Source organism: Nannospalax galili, unplaced genomic scaffold (assembly GCF_000622305.1).
Source record: "Nannospalax galili isolate Female #2095 unplaced genomic scaffold, S.galili_v1.0 scaffold482, whole genome shotgun sequence".
NCBI lineage: Eukaryota > Metazoa > Chordata > Mammalia > Rodentia > Spalacidae > Nannospalax > Nannospalax galili.
The window spans coordinates 813,831-829,344 of NW_008347521.1; the positions used below are offsets into that span (position 1 = coordinate 813,831).

The 15,514-nt window shown below is 45.3% G+C and overlaps 1 protein-coding gene across 2 annotated transcripts in view; it reads right to left on the reverse strand.

Moving 5' to 3' along the window:
* Nucleotides 1-14,055, reverse strand: part of Pik3cb (phosphatidylinositol-4,5-bisphosphate 3-kinase catalytic subunit beta) — a 171,177-nt gene extending 157,122 nt beyond the window's left edge. Inside the window, exon 1 of one of the 2 annotated variants that reach the window (XM_008844110.3) lies at nucleotides 13,891-14,055. The gene's annotated coding sequence lies outside the window, so the exon portion shown is untranslated. The remainder of the gene's footprint in view (nucleotides 1-13,890) is intronic. The other variant, XM_029568811.1, reaches the window with a different exon arrangement.
* Between the last annotated feature and the right edge of the window lie 1,459 nt (nucleotides 14,056-15,514).

A 15,514-nucleotide genomic window follows, 5' to 3' on the forward strand; every position in this document is an offset into this window, starting at 1 on the left:
GGATGGCAATCACCCTGGTATGACATATATATTGTTATTGATTATTCCCTCCCTAAAGCAGGCCAAAGAAATTAGAATTTCCATGGCAGATCATAAAAGTTCTATCTTGGGAGGTGAAGGCTAGGTACAGACAGCCTAAACTGAAGTCAGACCATATCTCAGAGAAGTAAATAATATTCAAGTCTGGCTTCTAAGATGCCTTCCATTACTAGCCCAACTTACACTGACTTGATCCTCTCACAATTTCATTGCACACACCTGTTACCCCAGCCCTTGGGAGGTAGAAGCTAGAGAATCAAGAGTTAAATGGTCCTTGGTTATATAGAGTTTGAGGTCAAGCTAAGCTACATGAAGTTCATGCACACTCACAAACACACACGGGGGAGGGGATAGGGGGGCCTGGTAAAATGGCTCAGTGAGTAAAGGTGCTTGCTGTGTAGGCCTGGCAACCTGAGTTTAATCGCCTAAATCCACATGGAAGGAGAGAACCAACTCCAAAAGTCATCCTCCTGCAAGGTGCACACACTGCACATTAAATAAATAAATGTTAATTAAAAAAAAAAAGGAGGCTCAATGGTTAAGAGCACTGGTTGCTCTTGTGGTAGCTAACAACTGTCTGTAACTCCACATATGGGTGTGCTGCAAGCAAAACACTGATACATATTTTAAAAATTAACTTTTCAGAGAGAGTAGAACAAAATTAATTAAGAGAAAATGGCCGGGCGTGGTGGTGCACCCCTTTAATCCCAGCACTCAGGAAGCCGACGCAGGCAGATCTCTGTGAGTTCAAGGCCAGCCTGGTCTACATAGTGGTTCCAGGTCAGCTGGGGCTACAGGGTGATCCTGTCTCAAAAAGACCAAAAAAAAAAAAAAAGAAAGAAAGAAAATGAACAAGGAAGGAGAAAATTTCTTATGGGTCTAAGTACTAGTTGATGACAATTGTAATGTTAGAGCATACATTCCCTTCTCATTGAACAGGGAAGGAAAAAATTTCTAACAATCCAAGTGTTTATTCATCTTTTAAAGGAAATGGTTTATTAACTGCATTTTATTGGTTCATTTACTCAAAAACAAATTTGTTTACTTTCTCTATTCCTAATACTTTAGTATCAAGCTCAGTAATGTTTCAAAGTACCACCCCCAAACAACTGTCAGACTAGCAAGGTAAAAACACATAGAACATTTAACTATGCTGTATGATACATTAAGTTTAGAGCTTGGCAGGGAGGGCTGTTTGGTTTGCATGGGCTGGGGTTGAAGTGATAAGGTCTCACTAAGTGTCCCTGGCTGGCCTAGAACTTACTAAGTAAACTAGGCTGGATTTCAGGTGTGAGCACCATGCCCAGCTCGGTAAGCTTGATATTTTTTTTGTCATTTTGAGACAGGGTCTCCCTGTAGCCCCAGCTGGCCTGGAACTCGCTATATAGACCAGGGTGGCCTCAAATTCACAGAGATCTGCCTGTCTCTACCTCCCGAGGGGGATTAAAGGCCTGTACCACCACACCTGGCACTAGCTACATATTTTTAAAAGAATAAGAGAGGGGTGTAGCTCAGTGGTACAGCACCTTGTATAGTATGCACAGAGCTCTGGGTCTTTAGGCCTGTGCAGAATTACTCTGGGGTAAACTACACTTGAAAAGAGACCAACAGGAAGTAGAGAGCCACAAAAGCTATCAGAAAAATACCACAAAATATAAATAAATAATAAACAAACAAATAAATGCCAAGTTTGGTGGCCCAAGCTTTTAATGCCAGCCTCATACCTGTACTGCCAGCACTCAGGAGACTGAGGCAGGAGGATTTCCAAGAGTTCTAGGTCAGCCAGGGCTACATAAGACCTTGTCTCAAAAACAAAATAAAACAAATAAATGTTAACAACAACAAAAGGACTCAGGAGCTAATTCAGTGGCAGAGTGCTTGCCTAGTACGCATGAAGCCCTAGGTTCAAACCCAAGACAGCAAATAAATAGCCTAGTATAGAAGGCATGTCAGGCCAGCCTGGGCTACAGAGCTAGCCTCTTGGAGGCAAGGGGGACATAATCAGACAGATACAGAGTTAAAAATCTAACTTTTCCAGACGGGCAGGGTGGCACACGCCTTTAATTCCAGCACTTGGGAGGCAGAGGCAGGCACATCTTTGTGAGTTCGAGGCCAGCCTGGTCTACATAGCAAGTTCCAGGACAGCTGGGGCTACAGGGAGACCCTGTCTTAAAAAGACCAAAATAATAATAATAATAATAAAGCTTTAAAAATAGACCAATAGGGACTAGAGAGATGGCTCAGTAGTGAAGAGCACTGACCGCTCTTGCAGAGGCTCTGGGTTCAGTTCCCAGCACCCACATGGCAGTTAACAACCATCCATAACTCCAGTTCCAGGGGATCCAGTGCTCTCTGCAGGCATTGCACAACACAAGTGCACTTACATACATGCAAGCAAAACACTAATACACATAAGATAAAAATCAGTCAAAAAAGCCAAGCATGGTGACACATGCCTTTAATCCCAGCACTGGATCTCTGTGAGAAAAGCCAGCCTGGTGGTCTACACAGCAAGTTCCAAGACAGCTAGAACTACAAGGAGACCCTGTTTCAAAAAAACAAAACAAAAAACCTTTGCTCCATTTGGTCTGTTAACTTCCTGAAACTGCAGTTTCCTCATCTCTTAAGTGGTGATGTCATTAGAGCTGTTACAGAGATAAAATAACAGGATACTTAGCACAGCCTGGCATGTAAGTAAGCATCTAATAAATGTTTGCTATTGTTAGCCTGCCTAATTCCATATACAGTAAGAGACACTTGGGAGTTTTTTTCATAGGCTATATAGACACTCACAGCTTTATATGGCAAAAGGCCAGAAAAGGACGCTGGCAAAAATAGAATGGACAGAATTAAAGAAGTCCCCACTTCAGGGCTAAGCATATATAGTGGTGTGCATCTAGTATGCCTGCACTAGGGAGGTGGAGGCAGGAAGATCAGGAGGAGTTCAGGACCACATTCAGTTCCATAATGAGTCTGAGGCCAGCCTAACTTACTTGAGACCCTGTCTCAAAAACCAAAACTAGGGCTGGGCATGGTGGTGCACACCTTTCTTCCCAGCAGAGGCAGGCTGATCTCTGTGAGTTCAAAGCCAGCCTGGTCTACAAAGTAAGTTTCAAGCCAGCTAGGGCGACAGGGAGACTCTGCCTCAAAAAGACCCAAAAAAAAAACTAGCTGGCATCTGGCATGATAGTGAATGTCTTTCTTCAATCCCAGCACTGGGAAGGCAGAGGTAGGCAGATCTCTCCGAGTTCCAGGCCAGCTAGCTACATAGTAAGACCTTGTCTCAAAAAAAGAAAATAAATAAAAATTTAAAAACTAAAACAAAAAACAGGCCTGTGACTCACTTGGTAAATGCTTTTATAGCACTGATGAGGCCCTGGGTTCAATCTCCAGCACTCATTAAGTCAGGCATGATCGTTCACACCTGCAATCCCAGCACTAGGCAAACAAAGAAGTCAGCCTGGGTCACATGGAGTGCAGTCCTGCCAGGTCTATGTAGCAAGACTCTGTCTCAAAACACCTCCCCCCACCCCCCAGCCCCCAAAAAATAAGTGACAAGTCTGGTTGCTGATCCATCAGATGAAACACAAAGATGACAAGACACTCCTTATAGGCAGAAGGAGAACCTCAAACCCAGAAGCTCCTCACCAAGAAAAGGTATTAATTTAGAGGATCATGGTGTCACTTAGTACTAGAGTGCTTGCTCATCACGCCTGAGGCCTTAGGTTCCTGCCCAACACCACAAAAATAACAATAATAATAATGGAATGAGGGTGAAGTTATCCAACAGGAGTTAATAATGGGCTGGGTGTGGTGGCACGTAGGTAGAGGATAGCCTCAACTCTGAAGCCAACCTGGGCTACATAACAAGACCCTGCTTCCAAAAACAAAAAAAGTATGGGCCTGAAAGTATAGTTTAGTGGTAACTGTTTGCCCAGCATGCAAGAAGCCCTGGATTCCATTCCCAGTACAGCAAAAAATAGTAACTTTTTAATGATTATATTTCAACTACTTGATAGAAATTATCACAATGTTATATGTAATTTGTCTGAGGTGGTTAGTGACTTGGTTACAAAAACAGATCTCTCAACCAGAGGATGAGGCAGGAGGACCACAAGTTTCAGATCATCCTGAGCTGCATAGTGAATCTTATCTCAAAAAAATGAAAAATCTCTCATTTCAGATGGCAGGCCTTCAGGTTATTTAATTTCTATGATAACTGCCAATAGATTATTTTAAATGAAGCAAACCCCAACTTGGATTAATTTATAATTCTGATCATCTTAATGCTGATTATTCAGATCTTAGAAACTCAATCATTTCAACTAGCAAAGTACAACGTGTCAAAATGGAGTTTTGACTTATTGTTGACAGCCACTGAAAATGCCTTCCAGTGGCTCAGCAGGTAAGGAATTCATGGAATTTAGGTCCTGGAGGTTTAACAAGCATTATGGTTAAACCACAGTCAACATCAAATTATTCAGGCAATGCCTGTTGATTATCTAACTCCTTAAACTCTTCCCATCTTTTTCCTCCTTCACAACTGGTATCACAATTAACAAATATTATAAATTAGTTACTAGAAATGTACAATTAGGAAATAGTCTTAGTTATTACAAATGCCCAAGGACAAACTATGGTCAGGAATGTGGATAAACTATAGTTTAAAATAAAGCTTCTTGGATTACCACTGGTTTCTCTTAATCTGCATAATCCTCCATTGCAGACATGGGTAATCAGGATCACATTTCCCTGGAAGGCAAATGAACACTAGCCAAGTATCTAACCAAGTTACAGGGCATGGGATGCCTCTGTGGTCCCGCCTAGGTTTTCACTAGAGGACTGGGAACTGGCTCTAGCAATACCACAAAACACAAGGCTGTTCAGAATCTATAGTAAATTACATCCAGTTAAAGGCTCAACCTCAGGTGATCTGCTCACTACTACAGAGCTATTTCATAAACCACATGCCTATAATCCTAACACTGAAGTACTGCCATGAATTCCAGGCCAGTCTAGACACACAGAGTGAGAACCTGCCTGAAAACAAACAAACAAAGATTAATGAATTTTCTGAAGAAGAGAATTCCTACATTAGGCTGGAACCAAGTTGAGAAGATAAGGGGCAGCTACATTTGCAACACACTGGAGAGGCTGATGTAGTGAACCATTGTTAGAGTAGCAAATAGCCCCATAAATTTAACTGGTCAAGACTATAAAATCTCTCTAGTCTATCTGTTAGAAGACTCACCTTTCCAGTTTCACTGTCAATCATCTGGTCATAGGATCACCCCTAGAAAGACAGGTTCACCTTAAGTTCTGCTAAATAGATGGGGAGAATACTTAGTCCATTAATGCAATTGTGAATTTTTCCTGCCTGGAATCCCGCCTCCTAGCACAGAGCTTCTGGACCTGGCCACAGACATGTATCTGTAAGTCTGCCTGCTTTTCTGAAGAATTCAGAAAAGCATAATTTCTCCTTTTCTTCTTCATATCCCTTTTCTTTTCTGAGACAGGGTCTCCATGTAGCCCCCGCTGGCCTGGAACTTGTTATACAGACCAGGCTGGCTTCGGACTCACAGAGATCCGCCTGTCTCTGCCTCTTCATATCCCTTTTCCAAATATGCTTTCTGTAATGCTTTGGGCTACCCTAGCATCTTGTATTTCTTTGCTTTTTCTCTAAAGCTTCCTTCTCCCAGCCATGTGGCTGCCAGTCAGCCTTGTGTCTGACCTCCATGCGGGCTCTAAACCTGCATGGCTTCATGGCTTTCTTTCCTTCCCCTCTCCATTCTCCTCTTCAAGGCAGCTATGGAGATCACCACCTCACCTGCCCTGAGAATTTTCCTTAAAATTCTAATAAAATTGTCCTAAAAGCTTCCATAGCTTCCATTTGGGTCCATTCTTAAATTCTTTTATGAATGAGACTAAGAATCCGCTATGGGACACCCCCCCCCCCGATTTCCCCATCACGGGAAAACTGACTATATCTGAAATAAGTGCTAAAGTAAAATGAGCAGCAGAATGTATACACAATGCTAGAGAGAGCAATGGGAGACAGAGGCAGAAAGGCTAAGACTTCAGAACATAATCTTGACAATATCGGGTGTGTTAACAGTAAGGTAAAAATAGAATTCCATTTTTTCATAGATAAAATAGGGGCCAAGGATCACACACACACATACACAATAAAGAAGTGTACTTTAAAAAAATAAAATGAAAAAAAAATGGCCGGGCATGGTGGCACATGCCTTTAATCCCAGCACTTGGGAGGCAGAGACAGGTGGATCTTGTGAATTCAAGGCCAGCCTGGTCTACATAGTGAGTTCCAAGACGGCTGGGGTTACAGGGAAACCCTGTCTCAAAAAGACCAAAAAAAAAAAGAAGCCGGTTGTAGTAGCATACGCCTGTAATCCCAACACTCAGGAGGCAGATGCAGGCAGATTTCAGTGAGATCAAGGCCAGTCTGGTCTACATAGCAAGTTCCAGGCCAGCTGGGGCAAGTTTTTATTTTATTTATTTTTGTTGGTGGTGGTTTTGTTTTTATTTATTTAATGTGTATGAGTGTTCTGCATGCATGTGTGTATATAAGTGCACCAGTGTCATGCAATGCCCACAGATGTCAGAAAGAGGTGTCAGATCCCCTGGAACTGGAGTTAAGGACAGCTGGTAGCCACCATATGGGTGATGGGAACCACCATGTGGGTGCTATGGGTTCTGTGGAAGAGCAGCCAGTGCTCTTAACTGATGAGATAGGGTCTCCCTGTAGCCCCAGCTGCCTGAAACTCATTATGTAGGCCAAGGTGATCTAAATCTCAGAGATCCATATGCCTCTGCCTCCCAAGTACTGGGATTAAAGGCATGTGCCACCATGCCTGGCCTTATTTATTTTTATTTTATGTGTATGAATGTTTTCCCTGCAGATCTGTTAAGTGTACCACATGCATGCAATGCTTATGGAGGTCAGAAGAGGGCATCGGATCCCTTGAAACTGGAGTTAAGGAACACTGTTAGCCACCATGTGTGTCTTGGGAAGCAAACTCCAGTCCTTCACAAGAGCAGCCATGTCTCTAGTCCACCAAATTTAAAGCCTTTATAATATGTGTACTTATCTCTGTGCGTGTATAACGTGTGCTGTGGTGGGTGGGCCAAGGCTAGATGAGGCTAGAAAAGAGCATCAGATCCCCTTGAGCTGGAAGTTACAGGAAGCAGTGAGCCTCCTGACAAGGGTGCTAGGATCTGAACTTGCTCTTAACCACTGAGATTAATCCAGATTATTATACACTTATTTGTCTGTTTATTGGGGGGAGGGGCATGCATGCCATGACATGTATGGATGTCAGAGGACAACCTATGTGAGTCAGGTCTCTCCTACAGGTGGGTACCGGGAATTGAACCAAGTCCCCAGTCTTGAAAGCAAGTGCTTTACTTGCTGAGCCATTTCACCAGCCCTCAAAGTAAATTAATTTACTACATATAAACCCATCAAGCCCTACACTGGCATTCTTTTTTTTTTTTTTTTTCCAAACGGAAATCAACAGAATCATTTGTTCATCCCACTTTTGGCATATATTGAGGGTTTTGTTGTTGTTTTTTTTTTTTTAACTTTTTTGGTATTTTTGAAACAGGATCTCCCTGCAGCCTCAGGTGGTCTAGAACTCAATATGTAGACCAAGCTGAACTTGAACTCACAGAGATCCATCTGCTGGGATGAAAGGCATGTACCATCATGACTGGCTAAGAACTTTTATTTTTAAAAAGTGGGTATAGGCATGGTGGTGCAAAACCAATAATGCCACACTCCAGAGTCTGAGGCACAAGGATCTCAAGTTCCAGGCCAGCCTGGGATACATGTTTGTCAAAACAAAGAAACAAGAAATGTCTTTTAGGGCTAGAGAGATGGCTCAGCAGTTAAGAGCACTTGCTGCTTGCAGAGGACCCAGCACCTACATGATAGCTGTCAGCTCTAACACCAGTTCCCCATCCAATGCCCTCTTCTGGTCTCTACAGGCATTGCACACACATGGTGCACTTACAAAGTACTCATACACATAAAAACAAAATAAAATTTTAAAACTACAATACTAAGCTGGAGAGTTAAGAGCACTAGTTGCTCTTGCAGAAGACCCAGGTTCAGTTCCTAGTACCCACATGGTAGCTAACAACAGTCCCTGACTCCAGTTCCAGAGGACCAGATGCCCTCTTCTAACCTCCACAGGTGCACTTACAGACATGCAGGCAAAACACACAAACATATAAAGTAAAATAAAGCCAAAAAAATAAAAAATAAAAACAAAACAAAAAACTGTAATGCTAGCTAGGAGTGGTAGTGCAAACTTTTAATCCCAGCACTTAGTTCCACACTAGCCTGGTCCACATAGCAAATTCCAGGCCAGCTGAGGTTACAGGGAAACCCTGTCTTAAAAAGCCAAACAAAACTAAAATTATAATGCTAAAAAAGTCTTTAAATTAAAATTTCTTTAGTCATTCAAAAAAAAAAAAATTGTAAGTCTAATGACTCAGAAAAAGAAAGGCATAGTGTCACACACCTATAATCCCAGCAGCAGAATGGGTCAGAGTCAGTCTAGGTTGTATACCGAGTTGAAGGACTACCCAAACATATCAAAACCCCAGAAGGAAAAAAAGAAAGGTCTAAATTAGAGATAAGTCCTCTCCATTCTGAGAACAACTGTTACCTACTACACAGTGCATCTACTCCCAACTACACATCTAATCCTCTTCTTTCCCTTGCTGATTACAATCTTGTCACTCAATTATTTAACCTGGAGGTAATAAAGTCAACTAAGGATGCTTAGAACAAGTTCACTAGTTTAGAACCACTCTAAGAGAGTAAATTGGAGCAAATATTGGGAATATCTGGAGGGTAGACTACGATAAAGCAGAGAGTCCCTCCCTAAAAGGATAGCAGCTCCCTTACAGCTCACTGTGCACTGCCCCAAGCTCCCAAGCACTCTTTAGAAAAACAGCCCATACAAACTAGGAGATAAATGGAGAGGGGAAAGTGAAGGAAGGATCCAAGTGTCAGCCAGGTATGAGGGCCCACGCCTTTAATCCCAACACTTGGGAGGCAGAGGCAGGCAGATCTCTGTGAGTTCAAGGCCAGCCTGGTCTTCTACACAGTGAGACTCTGTCTCAAAGAAAAAAGAATCAAGTGTCAAAATATAAAGCATGGGGCTGGAGAGGTGGCTCAGCAGTTAAGAGCACTTGCTTGGTAGGTTAACTTCATGTGGAGGCTAGCAATTGTCTGTAATTGCAGTTCCAGGGGATCTAGTGTCCTCTTCTGGCCTCCACAGGCACTGCATGACACATGTGCACTTGCGTACACGCAGGCAAAACTCACACACATAAAATGAAAATAAATCCCAGCACTTGGGAGGCAGAGGTGGGCGGATCTCTGAGTTCAAGACCAGCTTGGTCTACGTAGCAAGTTCCAGGTCAGCTGGGGCTACTGGGAGACCCTGTCTCAAAAAGGCCAAAATAAATAAATAAATAATATTAAAATATCATGAATAAAATGTAAGGGGGAAAAAGGATAAAGAAATTTGTCCCATACAAGTTTGGAAATTGATAATATTCTCCCCATAGCTTTCTTTTCTCCCTGCACTTAATATTTACTAAGTATTATTCTTCTAAGATTTCATCTTCCAACACATTTCCCCCTATATTTCTACTTTGACCATGAATTGCGCACTTCTGATTTTGTTTTTGTTTTCTGAGACAAGGTCGCAAAACGTAGCCCAGGCCTGCCTTGAACTCATGGTAATTGTCCCACTTCAGTCTCCTAGATACTGGGATTACACGCATGAGCCAGCAGGTCAGGGCACTTCTGATTTTTCTATAACCTTTCATTGCTCACACACCTGCTGAATACTTTCAGGACTGACATTTTAGGCAGACCTAATCTCCAGGGGAGAAATACTGAACTCATTACACAATATGACAATGTTCTCAAGTAAGTAGTTAGAAGAAACCAAATGATAGACTCATCTCCCAATATGGTAATACATGGTAACTCTAAAACAATAGCTCAGGATACACATACACATACACACACACACACACACACACACACACACACAGAGGATGGAACACAAATCCTCCTAGCATCCTAGGCAAGTGCTCTTACCCACTGAGCTAATACCCAATCCTCAACATACTATATTTAAAATGCCTATAAACAGGGTCAGGAGTGTGGAGCTCAATGATGAAACAGCTGCCTAGCAAGGATAAGGACCTGGGCTCCTGGGTACCATGCCCCTCCACCTATCTCTAAAAAGGTACAAGTCTAGCTAGTTATAGTAGAAGTCTGAAGCTCAGGACTGGTGATAAAAATCTAAGAGTCAAAAAAAAAAAAATCTAAGAGTCAACAACATGTTGATAATATTTAAAATGAAAATAGCCGGGCGTGGTGGCACACGCCTTTAATCCCAGCACTCGGGAGGCAGAGGCAGGTGGATCTCTGTGAGTTCAAGGCCAGCCTGGTCTATATAATGAGTTCCAGGACAGCTGGGGATACAGGGAGACCCTGTCTCAAAAGACCAAAAAAAAGAAAAAGAAAAAGAAATGAAAAGGGACAGCTAGGAAGTCCTCAGACATTTTGAATGTTTTCAAATCAAAGAGAGAAGGCAAAGTCAAGAAAAGAAGAAAGGTAGAAAACAGAAAATTCTAGGGCCTAGACCATTCATATATTATTCTGTAATTCTCAGGTCATCCACCTTCTCCACCAAGACCTCCTCCTCCTATCTGCCACAGATTCATCCAAATTCTACAAGTAAAAATTTGAGACTCAGAAAGACTGGGGAAAAGCCCTACAACCCCAGCCTTTTTGACTTTGACCTAGGTTGAGGCCTAAAACCAAACCGAGATGTCACTTCTGACCCTTAGTCTTTTCATAGGGGGTAGCAGGTGCAGCAATCTATAAAGCAGACAAGGAGGATCTCCAAGAAGAACACAACGTAGACTACAGGATTCCCTTTTCCATATAATTTGCTGACACTCACAAACAAGTTGTATCAGAAGTCTTTATGAATCCACATCAAAGAAACAGGAAAGGCTGGAGTGGTTAAGTTGTACTACTAGTCCAGAGGACAAAGAGTGGTTCCCAGTGCCCACATCAACTAACTAGAACTCCAGTTCCAGAGAGATCTGATGGCTCTGGCCTCTACAGGCACCTGCACTGACACGTGCACAGGAACACACACAAAATCAAAAATAATAACAATCTTTTTTAAAAAGCAGGAAAGCACTGGGCATGTTAGTATCAGCCTTTAATCCCAGAACAACAGAGGCAAAGGCAGGCACATTTCTGTAAGTTCAAAGCTAGCATGATCTACATAGTTCCAAGCTCCTGGGTGGGAAAATGGCTCAGTTAAATGCATGCTTACCATGTGTGAGGACCTGGGTTCAGTCCTCAAGGAAGGGAGGGAGGGACAGAAGGAAAAGGGAAGGAGACAAAAGGGGAGGTGGGATGTAGCTCAGTTGGTGCTAAAGTACTTGCCTAGCTTGCAGGAAGCCCTCAGTATAAGCCCCAGCACTGAATACAATCAGGTGTGGTTTACAGGTGAGTGCTGGAATCCCAACACTTGGGAGGTAGGGGCAGGATTGCCCCAAAAGACAGTCTGAGCCTTCATAAGGAGTCAGAGGCCAGCCTGCAACAGAGCAATACTCTATTTAAAAAAAAAAAAACAAATAAGGGGCTGAGGATACCGATATAGATGTGGCTTGGCAGTACAGCACTTGCGTAACACAAACGAAGCAAAAAATATTCAATATTTTTTATTCAAAAAATAAAATCAGCTGGAGAGCTGGCAGTCACTTTTAAAGACCCAGGCTCACAATGAAAAAATAAATCAAGGCTGGGTGTGGTACCTCACCCCTTCAATCCCAGCACTCTCTAGCACTCAGGAGGCAGAGGCAGGAGGATTTCTGTGTGATCCAGGCCAGGCTGGTCTACATAGTGAATTCCAGACCAGCTAGGGCTACAAGGAGACCCTGTCTGAAGACAAACAAACAAAATAAATAAATCAACATCCAACCTGTTGCCAGACTAATGAGCTCAACTACCAGAAGAAAACCAACTTGATCTTTCCACTTCATAAAAACACCCTGAAGGTGGAATGTCCTAGTCAGTGTGTGAATCAGAAGTGTAAACTAAAGATGTTTCTTAAATCACTCTGGCTTTAGTGAATACAGTTCCAGTTTCAGACTTGGATTTTTTTTTGGGGGGGGGGGGGCGGGGAGTCCTCCCTGTAGCCCCAGTTGGACTGGAACTCACTACGTAGGCCAGGATGGTCTCTATTTCAGAGATCTACCTGCCTCTGCCTCCCAAGTGCTGGAATTAATGGTCTGTACCACTACATCCAACCAAACCTGGATTTTTACTGTGTTCTGAAAGTGTGTTCTGAAACTCAGGCAAGACCCTAATCCACACCACCCAGATCTACGATCTATGCCACTTTATATCCTGGTTCCACACAGTTCTGCTTTTTTTCAGTGTGTGTGTGTGTGTGTGTGTGTGTGTGTGTGTGTGTGTACAACCATAGAGCAGAATCAGAGACCAACCTCAGGAACCCTTCCTCAGCTACCATGCATCTTATTTTTTTCAAGACAGGGTCTCTATTGGCCTGAGGTTCCAGGATTCTTCTAGGCTGGCAGGCCCCCCATGGGAACCACCTGTCTGCCCTGCCCAGGCACTGGGATAACAAGTGAATGCCACCCTGGCTTTTTTAAAACATGGATTCTGGGAATCAAACTCAGGTCATGTTTGCATAACAAGCACTTTACAAACTGATCTATCTTCCCAGCCCAGAGTTCTGTAATCCCAGAACAAGAAGAGCGGAAGCAAGGAGATGGTCCCAAATTTCAGACCAGCCAGGGCTATACGGCAAAACTGTCTCAGAAAACCCAAAGCAAAACAATAAAAACCTTGCAATGTAGTATAAAAATCCCCAAATGAAAATGAACTGCTGAGAACTCTGACTGCTTGGAGGTTTTATTAGGATTCGTATTTCCAAACAATTCAGCGCTTCAGAATAAATACTCATCTAATTTAATTATGACTTCACCAGACAAAAACACTACCCACAATGAATGATGTTTACAAAAGCACTTGTTTCCATACCCTTCCCGTGTTTATACTCTGTAACAAGTGACAACATAAGTGTCACTTAAGATCGGCTAAGCAGCAAAGTTTATGTGTCCCACCATCTTCCACCCTAACTGAATTCGCTTGGTTTCATTCCACCTATTCGCACTCGGGACCTGAGACAGCTTTCCAAGTCGGCCCTTGCAAGAAACAAACTACAGAATCCTCGGAGCTCGGTGAGAAAACACTCAGCATTAAGCAACTCCAGAGCAGCTCGGAATAAACGTGCACAGCTCAAGCCCGCACGCAGGGATTGGCGAGCCAGCAGGATGCTGCAGCGGCCGCTCCTAGGAGCTCCCCAGCGCCGAGCGCCAATCGCGGGGCTCGCTCACCCTCCGCACCTCTAGGAAGTGCGTGTGCGCCCTGCCCGCCTCACTACACTCGGGGACATTTCGGCCCCAGGTCCCGGGACGCGTCCGCGGCGGCCCCGGGACTCGGAAAGTCCGGAAGCCGCGAGCCCGGGACCCGCCACGCGCACTCTGCAGAGCCGCACCTGATGGTCCGCACCGCCGCCCGGCCAGGCCGCCTCCTCACGGGCGCCCTCGGGAGCCGCCCAGCAGCGTCTCGGTCTCCGCAGCACTGAGGCCTGGGGCGCCGCACCTCGGAGTCCCGCGACCGCGCGGGGCTCCTCGGCCGGCCCGTGCCCCGCCGCACTCAGCCGCGCCCGGCTGCCGCGCCACAGCACTCACCTGCCCTGCGCCCCGCCGCAGGCTCCCGCTCCGAGTGCGCGGTCAGCAGCTCCGGCTGCCGCGACCGCTCAGTTCCGACGCCCGCATCCCCGGCACTCAGTCACCTCCCTCCTGCCCGGCTCGGCGCTACACCCGCCCACCGCCCACTACCATGGCCGGCTCCTCCGCAGCCGCCCCACCGCCCGACAGAGCACGCGCGCGCTACCGCCGTGCCCGCGCCTGCGCGAGTGCGCGCGCCGGCCTCTCGGGCCCGCCTCCCGGCAGCTCCGCCCCACCCACCGCGAGCGATCCAATCCCCGACGCCCGCTCCCAGTAGCCCCGCCCCACCCGCGCTCGCGGGCCAATCCCGGTCCCGCCCCTGGAGGAGGCCGGGCTGTACCCGCGCCTTCTGCGGTCCGCCGTTGCGTTTCTTCTGCTCGATCTTTCTCCTCTGCTGGCTGGCGGGGGACTGCGGTGGCCGGATCCTGCAGCAGGACCGCCTTAGGGAGAGATAACCCGCACCTTCCCGGCCCTTGGTAGCTCACCCCAGACACACTGTACCCACGTCCCTCGCTGGCCCCTTCTCAGCCCAGCTCCGCAGTCTGGTTCGTCTACCCGGTGGGACAGACTCGGCGCCCCCGGAGCGCTGCTTGGATGTGGCGCTGGGTCGCCGCCTCGCCGCTGGCCTTTTTTTCCCTGCGCTGTGAACTATCGAAACAGTGGGAAAGTCCAGCTTTGTAACACTTCTGTGTGTTCCTTTCTGCAGAACAGCAGCTAACGTTTGCCAGCCGAGCTTTACATTTTGCCCAACGCTATTGGCCTGCCATGTCTCTTTCACTTACAACCGAAACTTGGGGGCTGGGTGGTGCACTTACCTAGCCTGCGTGAGGTCCTGCATGGGATCACTTAGCATGCGTGAGGTCCTGCATGGGATCCTTTCATTCTTTTTGTTTACACACTGCAAAGCTGTATTGTATTGTAGCCTAATGCTATTGTAATAGCACAGGCAAATGCTTGAGTACTCTGGGATAGAATCTTCAAATAGAACTAATAGAAAGCAAGGAGTCAAATCAATTCAGAGATAAAACAATCGTTTGATTCTGGAGATGGAGCTCAGTAATTTTAAAAAAGGATGTGTCAGGTCGAGCTATTTTGACACCGCTTGTTGGAATTTGGGGCTTCAGACTCTTCCAAGACTGCAGTTTTATTTGGAGCTAGTTTTGAGGCTTCAGCCTATCGTCAACAAGAGGCATCACAAATGTTTAACCTACTGTGACCCCCAGGTCTTTTCCGATATCTTGTGAAGAAAATTACCTGAAAGATGAAACGTTAAGCCGGGTGAGGTAGTGCATGCCTTTGGTTCCGGAACTTGGGAGGCAGAGGCAGGTGTTATCTCTGTGAATTCAGTGGTCTACATAGTGAGTTCTAGGAAGACCCTGTCTCTCTCTTTCACACACACACACACAAACACAAAGACATGTCTGTAAGAACCTTGGCAACTTGACCCTCAACCCTAAAATCAAGCTTTCTTCCCCTCTATGAGGTCAGCCCCAAGCCCAGAACGTAAGGGAAAAGTTGCCTTAGAGGAGACTGGAGATGGCTTTCCAGTCAGGCCAAAAGGGGTCCGAACCTTACAATTGGCAAG